Source organism: Rhineura floridana, chromosome 1 (genome assembly GCF_030035675.1).
Source record: "Rhineura floridana isolate rRhiFlo1 chromosome 1, rRhiFlo1.hap2, whole genome shotgun sequence".
Taxonomy (NCBI): domain Eukaryota; kingdom Metazoa; phylum Chordata; class Lepidosauria; order Squamata; family Rhineuridae; genus Rhineura; species Rhineura floridana.
In genome coordinates, this window is record NC_084480.1 from 237,631,661 (window position 1) to 237,643,565 (window position 11,905).

The 11,905-nt window shown below is 42.7% G+C and overlaps 1 long non-coding RNA gene across 1 annotated transcript in view; it reads left to right on the top strand.

Annotated features, from left to right (window-relative positions):
- The window catches only part of LOC133369773 (uncharacterized), a 34,337-nt gene extending 25,807 nt beyond the window's left edge, over nucleotides 1-8,530 (top strand). The window contains exons 2-3 of the long non-coding RNA XR_009758989.1: nucleotides 3,650-3,713; nucleotides 8,142-8,530. This is a non-coding gene — a long non-coding RNA (uncharacterized LOC133369773). The remainder of the gene's footprint in view (nucleotides 1-3,649; nucleotides 3,714-8,141) is intronic.
- Nucleotides 8,531-11,905: the final 3,375 nt, after the last annotated feature.

Sequence of the window (11,905 nt, forward strand, 5' to 3'; positions counted from 1 at the left end):
GTTCTTGGCAATCTGTACTTGCACAGCACTTTATCATGTTTGCCTGTTCCTTTGGACAATCTAGTTCAAATATATCCTGGCTTTCAAAATCTCTGGCATACAAATCTCCATTCATGGTTATTGTGCACAGGTTATCACAAAAGTTCACATTTTTTATAAGTTTATTTTAAATTCCTCCGTACCATATTTGATTCCTGTTATTTGTTGATTATTTCTTATTAGTGTTGCTAATAGTTCCCCCCAAAATAGCAAATAATAATGGCGAGAGTGGGCATCCCTGACAAGTTCCACGTTTTAGCCAAATAGGTTTTGATACTTGATTATTAACATATACTTTTGCTGTGGGTTTCTGATATATTAACTAATTCTATCCAGGATTTAAATATCCCTCCCAAGTTCATTTCTTGTAGGGTTCACATTTAAGCTCTTTTTAGTTAAAATGGCAACATTTAAAACATTTCCATCCAGACCAGGAATTGATGTTATATCTCTTCTTTCTATCTTGTGGCTTCCAAACTCTGTATTGTAGGTCAGAACACCTTCTCCACGTCCCTGAATAGTCACATAATTCCCATTTGCTATTTCACATGTCCATTTTCATTTGGGTTTAGCTAGCTGAAAAGAAAATCACATCTGATGGCATGTGGGAGGAAGCCCTGCTAGCAATTAGCCATAGTCCATTTTCAGAATTATTCTGTCTAATCGAAAAACCTTTGTAACTGCGAGACTACTCTACCAGCTTGTCAGCCTGCCTTTGCATAAAGGGAGAGCTCTCATTGGCTGCTGAACCGTTTCTTTTGAAATACCACTTCTGGTCACAACTGAAACTTTTTTTTTTTTTGGCTTCTGGGTGGCATTTCATGCAACTTTCCTTTCCTTTTGTCTTCCCTTGACTGTGTCACTTGATCCACTAGAGCTTTGATTGGAGTAATTACACATCTAGCAGCTTTTTTCTTAAAGTCTGCTAGAACCATTTTAAAATTGGGGTTTCCCTTTGCATCAACAGCAAAAATAAAAGAATATTCCTGTGGTAGAGATGCCAGCAAAAGTGCAGTTTTCTGTTCATCATCAAGTCCTGTTCCTGGGGCATGCAACTGATCCAAAAGATTCAACATTTTTTTCATATGCTGTAAGGGGAAATCTTGTTGGCGTGTGTGCGTTGTTGTGTGAAACAGCATACATTACGTTGGAGTTAAGTTGAGCAAGAAACTTCTTCAGAGCATGTTAAGAGTCTTTATTGAAAGACATTAAGGCCAGAGGCTTAAGAGTAAATACATGTAGAGATTCTTCAGTCACCCCCCTTCTGGTACATCTCTCTCCATAGATAAACACAAAAGACAGCCTCTCAGCTCAGAGGCATAATTCAGAAGACGACAACACATAGACTCTGTTAGAACTTTCCCAGTCGCTATCAGATGGCTACCATAGCAACGGCCCTGGCAGTCCGTTCCCAGACGGGGCATAGACATAGCTCCCCCTTAACCACGGTTACGTCTTCAAACTTGCAGGCTTCATGGAAAACAACTAGAGACAGTAATGCCTACTGGTCACCAGCCCAACAAATCTCCCTCCCTTAATTGAGCAGAAAACAGCTCTTTATAAAACTGGATCTGGTCTTGCATTCTGGTTTTCCCATATAGATTTTTCAAGGCTAAGAACATCTCTCTAGCAATCCATTCATTCTTCCCATGCATAAGCTGCAAGTAAGCCAAACATTGAATTAATAGAGGTTTTGCCTATTAGTCTTTTGATTCCTATCCTGCGATGTTCTCGGGTCCTTGTGTGGCTCTTTCTTTTTCCACAGTCCTTTGCCATCCAGCTGAGTCTCAACTCTGTACAGCCATGCCTGGAAATTTTCTGGTTGGAATTTTGGGATCAAAGCTCACCTGCTAATCAGTAGTGTAGTGGCAAATTCAGAAGTGCAGGGTCTCTTCATGATAGCCACATCCATGCCCTTCCCCCCTTTTTGCTGCTGGGTTGAGAATGAGACAGTTGTTAATGCCTTCTCCCACAACAACAGAAGTCCCTAGAAGCCAATAGACATGAAAGGGGAGAGTGATTGCTACTGAAAAGTGTCTTCTCAGTGGCTGACTCACCTCCTTTCACTCTGATTGAATCCAATCAGCAGGAAAGGACAAGGAGGCATGTTAAAAGACTTAGTGGCTAACACACTCCCCTTTCCTGCTGATTGGCCCGTAGGATGCTGGAGACATAGGACCCTGTTGGGACCCTCTCCCAAAAAAGTAAGGGGTCTAAGACACACACCCCCGAGACCCTGGACGACTACACTCCAGTTGCTACTGCTTGCCTGACCCTGAGCCATTTTTCTTTCATTCAAAAACTTTCTGCATTGTTAGTAAACCGGGCCCATTACCTGTTGGATTTTTTTATATGTATCACAGCAGGATGCAGAAATAACTAGTATGTTAAGACTAGCAGCTGTAAGAATAGGAAAATCTAAACTTTGTTACTATGAAGAAATAAAGTCATACATGCTATTGCAGCCATTGTGAAGCCATGAGGCTTGCCCTCACATGCACTATCTCTGACTCACTTTACAGGAATAGAAGGAAGGAAGGGAAGGAGAGAGCCTGTGTAAACAAATAAGTAGTTGAAAGAGGGATCAGCAGGAGAAGAATAGATTGTTTTTCTGTCTATCCCCCACCCCCACCCCGTTCAGGTTACTTGTAACATGTGTTGATGCTTTAGTCCCAGCATTAAGAACAGGATGCAAACTGTGTCTGATGCTAGTCAGTTTCACAAGTTTGTGGAGCAGAATGCAAACTCCAAATTTTCTCAGGAATCTATATATCCTACCAGTGACTGGAATCTATTAAACAATGGGATTCAATGGGAGGTTACCATCACTGCTTATGCAACAATGTCTTTGCTTCTCATATGGTTCAGCTGGATATTTCTTGCCGAGAGCATTCTCATGGCCGTATTCTCACTTAACACTGAAATTTCCAATATGGAAAAAACTCATGCTCCAACACTGGAGGCATTCAATAGGCAGCTGGACAGCCACCTATCGGGTATGCTTTAATTTGGATCCCTGTATTAAGCAGGGGGTTGGACTCGATGGCCTTATAGGCCCTTTCCAACTCTATTATTCTGTCCAGGGAAATCTCTCTCTCTCCCTTTCCCTCTTTCTCCCTCCTCCCTTCCCCATCTCTTTTCCCCTTCCCTCCCACCTTGGTTAAAAGTATTTGAAAGGCCCTTTTATATTTTAGGTATTTTGGCATTCTTCTATTGGTTTCCTTTAGTGTGTTGTCCCCTTTTCCACACAGTTTTTATTGATAAATGTTGATTTGATAATGGATTGGAATGTTATATTTATTTCATTGTACAACTGGCGTTCAATAAATGTGGGGAGATGGGGGAGCATATAAATGCTTTATTAGTTTTATTAGGCAGATAAACAAACAAGTAGTCTAAAGAAGAGATTGCTGTAGATTGCTTCTCTTCCACCCCTTTACAGATTTGTGGAGCACATGCCACAGCAGTCTGTGAGAAGATTAGTTTGCTACCATGAAAACAGCTGGCTTTTATTTCATGTGGGAGGCAAAGGTCTTCGCGCTGGACTTGGGAGCATGATCAGGGCCTCTGCACTAATTATTTTTTTCTCCTCTTTGTTGTGTTTTGCAAGGGCAAGGAAGAGATGAGGATGAGAGCTGTGGGAAAGAACAGGAGGCTTGTCCTCTACACATCCTGTAAGTGATCACAGTATAAGAGTATTTCCTCTTTCACTTATTACAAATAGAAAACCACACATAGGTCACCAAGCTTTCACTATGCCTTTTTTCCTTTCTGTTACTTCAGAACGGATTCTGAAGCTGCAGCATCAACATTGTTCATTTTCATCTTTTTCTTGGAAAAATCTCTTGGAGTTTTTAACAGGTGTTGATATGCAACTTAATACATTAGTTAAAACATTACTCCCATTCTGGTCAAATACCAGAGCAATCCAAACCCCCAATCTGCTGTGCTGGAGGAGGCGTGGATGAGGAAAAGGTGTCCCTCTGCCCAGACTTTCTGGCCTCCACCAGTGGGGGAGCTCCATCATTGATGCAAAACTCTGCTGTTGGCAGGCAGGCCCACAGGCAAGGAGTACCCCAATATGCCTGTCAGGGATCTCCAGGTCCCTCTCAGCCTCAGTTTGTGTAAATGTAAACACAGGCTTCCTTAACTTTCCACTGCCACCAATTCACTCAGAAGGCTCTCAACACCCTCCTAGTAGCATGTATAGAAGGCTTTAGGCCATAACTAGAGACAGGTTAAACTTTAAAACAAAGATTGTAGGTTTATTAAAGGGATATTATTTACATAAGGGATGGAATGCTGATATTTATACTGGAACTTCAAGGATGCTTGCTGACAGTTTCTAAAGACACAAGAGACACCTGTAGCTGACACCAGCCTCTTCAGGTGCTTTTACCTCAGGCCAATTTCCCTACACCTCCATCCCAGGCAATTACTCCCACAATACAGTCCAGCTGCTGTGGACAATCTGCCTCTGTACCCCAAAGCTCCTCTGGTTGTGCTCCTGTCTGCTTGGATAGTTTAGCCAACGTTAAAAAACCACTTGTGTCACTTTCCTCTGGTCAGACCTTTTCACAGGGCAGCCTCTCAGTCACCAGTTCCCTTCTGATCTTCCCCAAATACATTATCAATGCACCAGGTATTAAAATACAGGCCTCAGTTGTTCCCTCAGTTATATCTCCAGTCTTATTCCTCACACTGCCATCATCAACCAACTCTGTATCTCCTCAACTCCCAACGCTTGACTCCAACCAACTTCGAACTGACAGTTAACTCCCAGCTGACTGGGCCTCCAGCCAACCAGAGTCTGCTGTCCTCCAGACTAATCAGAATGAATTTACCTGATCCATCTAATAAAATCTTAAAGAGATTGCATCTCTCTCTCTCCTTTCAGAACCTGTCACCAGCAACCACTGCTAAGCAGGCCTGCAGTAACAACACAAAGCTACATGACAGTCACAGAGGTCACAGCATATATAGTTTTCTTTAAACATAAACACATATAGCATTTCTCCACAATGCCAGTCCAAATGGCAGGTGGAAGCTGCTAGTGGTGGTAGCCAACAGAAAGCCCTGCAACTGGGTGTTTTGGGATGGGGCAGGGCCTATTCCACTACCATCACATGTTGCTGCAAGCCCAGTGTGGGCAGTGCTGGGGCCAGCCATGACTGGGCCCTTGGACACCAGCCTGCTCTGGGCCCATGGTGCCTGCCAACACACCCCACCTACCTCTTCCATTGCCTCATGTGAATACCATGCACACATGCTTGCCATCAACCAAGATGGCGGCAGGGACATTAGCCCCTTAGGGAAGTCTCTGACACCATCTTGGTTGTTGGCAGGCATGTGCACGCAGCCCACACAGTATTCACAGCATTGGGAGAGGTAGGTGGGGCGTGTATGCGAGCTTATTGAAGCCTATGCGGTCTGTATGGGGGGTGCCTGGGACTCTCTCTCTGTGATCTGTGGCAAGGTTGGGAGTCGACACTGCTGCAGATTGTGGAATGGGAGTGCTACCCTCCGACCCTAAGGAGGGATCCTTCAGGGGTCCCTCTGAACTGCAGGGGCTCTCGGCCAGGGCCCAACCTGGCCACCTTCTGGTGTTAGCCCTGAATCTGGGTTTCTTCATGGCACCATGAAGCTTGTATTCACCACCCCTCCCCAACCTTTGCCCCAGCCAGCACAAGTAATGGGGCTGTGGAAACAGTAATGGCTCCCTCAAGCCCTACCGCTGCTGATGGAATTCTACAATTGAATGAAAACCACCTTTTAAACATTAGCCAACTGCCCAACACCATTGTAGTGTAATGTTCCCGTATAGAGAGGCATGATTCGATTTTCATAGTATCATTAGTGAGGGCCAAACCAGACGTGATGTTGTTCATGCAATTAGCAATTGTTTGAACAGCTACCTTAAAGTAAATCGCAGCTATGGCTAACACGTGAATATTCTGTCTCCAACTACTGTCTACAATTGACTTAACACAGCCTGTCTGGTTTGCTGGGGTAGAAAACTGGTGGTCCTCCAGAAGTTGGATTCCAGCTCCCACAAGCTCCCAGCCAGCATAGCCAGTGTTGGGATGATGAGAGTTGGAGTCCAAGAACATCTGGAGGACCACAGGCTCCTCACCCCCAGTTTTAGGCCATCTGCACACCACACACACACACTGTCGCCAGTCTATGGGCTCAACTCTTATCAGCCTTCTGTAAGCTCACAACTTCTTTTGAAGCAGTTTTCACTTAACTCCCCCCCTCCCCACAAAAGCAGGACTACAGCTGAATGTCAAAAAGACTAAAGCAATGACAACAGAAAATTTATGTAACTTTAAAGTTGACAATGAGGACATTGAACTTGTCAATACCTCGGCACAGTCATTAACCAAAATGGAGACAATAGTCAAGAAATCAGAAGAAGGCTAGGATTGGGGAAGGTAGCTATGAGAGAACTAGAAAAGGTCCTCAAATGCAAAGATGTATCACTGAACACTAAAGTCAGGATCATTCAGACCATGGTATTCCCGATCTCTATGTATGGATGTGAAAGTTGGACAATGAAAAAAGCGGATAAGAGAAAAATAAACTAATTTGAAATGTGGTGTTGGAGGAGAGCTTTGCACATACCATGGACTGCGAAAAAGACCAATAATTGGGTGTTAGAACAAATTAAACCAGAACTGTCACTAGAAGCTAAAATGATGAAACTGAGGTTTATCATACTTTGGACACATCATGAGAAGACCTGATTCACTAGAAAAGACCATAATGCTGGGGAAAAAAGAAGGGAATAGAAAAAGAGGAAGGCCAAACAAGCAATGGATTGATTCCTAAAGGAAACCACAGACCTGAACTTACAAGATCTGAATAGGGTGGTTTATAACAGATGCTCTTGGAGGTCGCTGATTCATAGGGTCGCCATAAGTCGTAATTGACCTGAAAGCACATAACAACAACAACCCCCTCCCCAACATTTTCTTTTAATGTACACATTTTATACTCCTGCATGTCCAGGGAGTCCCCTAAGTATGTAGAAACCGCTCCTTCATTTTTGGGTGGGCACATTTAACTTCTAAACGGATCGGCCCTTTACCTGAGTTTGCTACTGGAGGGAGTGGTGGTATATGAACCGCTGTGATAGTATTCCTGCCAAAAGGCAGTAAATAAATATTGTGAATAAATATCACTGTAAACACAGTAATGATCTATTTTTCAAGGAAGAAAGTAAATGGAGTTAAGAAGACAACGTACATGGTTTGCATATATATCTTAGCTTTAGTAGAGCCGTGTTAGTCATCAGGGTCTTTGATATAAGCTCTAAAATTTAGAAGTAGAAGCCCTCCACCCCTTTGAATGATGCAGTCATTAGGAAGAAATTAATATGAAGCTCTGTAATTAAAACCTTTTATTGACCTCTTCTGTTAAAGTATGCCCAAAGGAGGAGGATAGGTATGTAAAATGATAATAACACAGATTGGACAGGCAAAAAAGTGTCTGTGAAAGATTGCAGAGGGAATATTAAAGTCTGTTGTTAGCCTGTGTGTATGCGTTCTTCTTTAAAGCAGTTCTGTAATATTGTGGCATCATTCTACCAGAGCCTGCACTTTGTTGAGAGGTCGTCATTGCTGTTAATCATTCTGCATGCATGGTTTCTGAACACCAGCAAGTCCCCTGTTAGAAAAATGTGCTTTTGGTGTTTTGTTCTGGGCCAAGTCTAAACGTCAAATAATTTATAAGCTGCTTAAAATCTGCCAAATGAAGACTTTTTTTGTGGAAGCTTTTGTCTCCTTACTCTTTTGCATACTGATGTCATAGGTGATCTTCCCAATATACAAAATGTTCAATGAACTGAGTCAGATGAAAAACTGTTTTGTACCTTTGCTCGTTATTTTGACAACTATGTTAGTCAACCTTCTATTTAACCCCAGAACTAGCTGGTAAAATACAATGTGCCTAGAACATCATGTCAAGTGTGTAATGAGTCAGCGCCTTACTAAAAACAACAAAGGATACATTAACGTGATGTCACTGATTTGGGCATATTTATATTTATATGGTGCTCCCTTTGGTAACATTTGCAAGTTGTAATTGTCAGTCATCTTTAGCAGTTGCAGATCTGAATGCTTCCAAGTGTCCAAACCTCCAACATCTGAAAGATCGTTTGCACGGTGTGGGCCTGCAATACCTGATGGAACGCCTCTCCCGCTATGAACCTACCCGTGCACTTCGTTCGACATCTAAGGCCCTCCTCCGAGTACCGACTCATCGAGAAGCTCGGAGGGTAATGACAAGATCCAGGGCCTTTTCGGTGGTGGCCCCCGAATTGTGGAACAGTCTCCCCGAGGAGGTACGCCTGGCGCCTACGTTGTTATCCTTTTGGCGCCAGGCTAAAACCTTCCTATTCTCCCAGGCATTTTAATGCATTTTATATATTTTAATGTTTTAATGTTTTAGTTATCTCAATACTGTTTAGTGTTATTATGTATCTGTATTTTATATCTAGTGATTTTTGTTGATTTATTGTATTATTGTATGTTGTACACCGCCCAGGGAGCCATTGGCTATGGGCGGTTTATAAATGAAATTAAATAAATAAAAATAAATAAATAAATGTCAGGGAGGAAATCTGGCTTACCTTTCTCCCTAACGTGGACTTTCTATGTAAATGATTTCTTGGGGGGTGGGGGTAATATTCCAAGTTGCAATTTCTTTCCATCCATTTTGAAGGCTGCAGCATGTTCTTATTTTGATTGTGAAGGTTGGTTATCTTATCCATCCATTGGTGATCACTCGTGGCCGAGTAAGATTGTCTTCCAAGATAATGTGGTTGGAAGACGCCTGTGCATGAATTTGTTTTATGTGGGGAGATCGGCACACAACGATCAACACACTATCTTGACAGAAAAAGGCTTTGATCCAATGGCATGGATACCATGACAATTGGAAATCTTTTATCTGCTTCAGCCTTCATTCGCCTTCACAGCCATTGTAACATATACATTGTTATCCTCTGCCTGTTCTGCCATTGAGGACATTCTTGGATCGTTCTTTGTCTGGTTCCTCTCCCTTGACCTTACCGCCATGGGTGACCCTGCTGGGAGTACATGACTCCTGATGGCATCGTTCACAGGGTTCACTGGAACACGCAAGCCCACTCACCTCTACAAGGTGATGATCCAGCGAGTGTGGTTATCTTCTATGCTTGTCCTTAATTAGTAAATCAATGGCACTTTTCATCTAGATTCATTCTGCCCGGGATAGGCTTCTGTCTGTCCAAATGGTTTAAATGAGAAATAACAACAAAATGGCAATTTAATAGTAGTTACATTGAGAAGTCTGTCCCCAGAGACAGGTGGGAGGGGGATAAGGACTGAGACTGCTAGCCACAGAGTTTTGCAGTGACTGCTTTGGGTCCTGGAGAAAAGGAGGGAGACGTTGCAGTAGGAATTGAAAAACTGACAAGAGGAAGAGAGTTGTCTTCTCTGTCCAAATACAGGGGAAGCGCAGGGGATCTTTAGCACCAGGGAAAATACAAAACAAGGGATTTTTCTATGCTGGCTTTACTGTCAGGCTACTAAGGGTACCTACTGCCTGTGGTACAAAATTTATCCGGATGATGATCTTGTGACTGCCTGATGACAGGCTGTTCTACACAAAGTCACTGGTTTCTCTGCCAAGGATTTGGTCTCTCAGGTATATATGTGGAATGCTAACATGTTTCCTTACAGGAGACCAAAGAAAGCTCTGATTCCATTCTGGCCACCAGACGAAAATGTGAACAAAGAGCAATTTCACTGAGTAAATGTGGCATAAAGTAGAAATGCCAAAAACCTGAAAGCAAAAAGGAGGCAGCAGGTCTTTAGAGAATTGTTCTCAATCTGTTTAATGGAAGAAAAATGTTTTCTAGCTTAGACAGATCACTAGAATTAAGGCTACATGGTTGCATTTTTACTCATGATTCCTAAGTGCAAGAAATATCCCAAGCACATAAACTCTGTCTAGGTTTTGTCACTATGGAATGAACATCATCAGACACTGCTTTTGTGACTTACAGAACATTACTTTAGTTGTTTGTCTCCGCCAAATGATTTGCCTGATGTTGAACTCTGTCAAGTGTGTGGTATCATTTTAGCACAGATATTGTTGGACTCCAATTCCCATCAGCCCCAGGCAGCATGACTAATGGTCGGGGATGATGGGAGCTGGAGTCCAATAACATTTGGAGGGTCACAAGTTCCCCACCCCTATAGCTAAAGCTGTTTTCTCTTTACCTGCACCTGGAGAGTAGCACTCTGGATTGCTCCTTAAGTTTCTCTTAAAAACTCATGTTACAGTCTCACAAGACATACTGATATCCATGCAAATAGGCAAACCTAATGTGGACATTACAATATAGGTTTCTGTTGTTGAGATATAATAACTTAGATGAGAATTGGTGGTCCATGTATAGTATGTGTAGTTGAGACACTAACTGCCTCAACTACCTAGAAAGGGGAGGAGATAAGGTCAAAATTTAAAAACAGAAGGGACGTGCCAGTGAGGAATGTAGAAAGCATCTGTATTTTACCACTTAATGTCCCATAGCACATCTCCTTTCCCCCAGCTGAGATCATTTCCTGTATCGGAGCGCTGGTATTGGCTGAGAAGAAACTTGTCTAAGCCAGATATCCCCTCAAGAGCCACAGGTTTCCAAGCCCTTCTTTAATGTAATGTGGCTTTTGTGCAACTTAACATGAGGATGCCCATATACAGTGATGCTAACAATAATTCTTTATAGATCTAGAATGCATATGCAATGACCAAGCTATGACCTACTATCCTTTTTTACAAGTCCCACAATGTAGCCTGTGGAAAATGATACTATCCCCAGTGATTTTGAATGATTGCTATAATTTGGACACCTATCCACACACACACAAAGTTCATTGCAGTATACCAGTTTATTTCAGATTCCATAGGTCTTGGTCTAGATTCCTGTAACTTCTTCGGTTGCCTAGAATTACTTTGAATTACTTTGGCCAAGACACAGGTTTGTATAATGTTGTCTCCTGTGTCACTTGGGTAATAATCCATTATAGTTCCTTTTAGGTCTTTATGTATTCCACCTGACCTCATTGTTTTTTGCCACAGTTGTCAAGAAAGGTTAATATAAGTGTCTGTTTGGATGGCATTCTTTTCTTCTCTAATATGTGTTGCACTGTGTGTAGTTGTGTTGCTTAATTTCGCTTAACAGCAGCACCACAGCAGCAGAGAGTAACAGCAGATGTTGAAATGCGAGTGTGCCAGCGTGTGCGTGTGTTTGCCTAAGAAAGCAGGCTTTTACCCTGCATCAGCATCACTGAGACTGGAGACTTGGTAAAATAAGAAAAGCTACTTTATTTATAGAAATACATAGTAGATAGAAAAGGCACACCTAGTTCTAACTAACTAGCTAAGTTGGAGGCGTAACGCCCAGGTGTAGGAGTTAGCCCCATGCTTGGAGAGAAAGCAGGGACAAAGGGATGTCTCCTCTCTCCTGGACAGCCGGAGGACAAAGGAGTGGAAAGGGCGGAAGGAGGAGGGGCAAATAAGGTTCCCTAAAGACGTCACAGTCTAGCGACAGAAGGAAGTCAGTCAGAGCATCACAGGTAAAAGGTAAACAAAGCCTATCCATCTGGAAGACCCTAGCCCTATCTTCCTTCTGGAGCTTAAACAAAAGAACAAAACAGGAGTTGCTCTTGCCCCACTTCCAACACCCCTTCTCAACAAGTGTTTTGTTCAGTCCACGAGATTCGTCTTGTCTCGCAGCTTGCAATGTCTGACTTTGCCCAATGCCTTCGTGAGAGCGTCTGCAGTCATGTCTTCTGTTGGACAATACTCCATCTTGAGT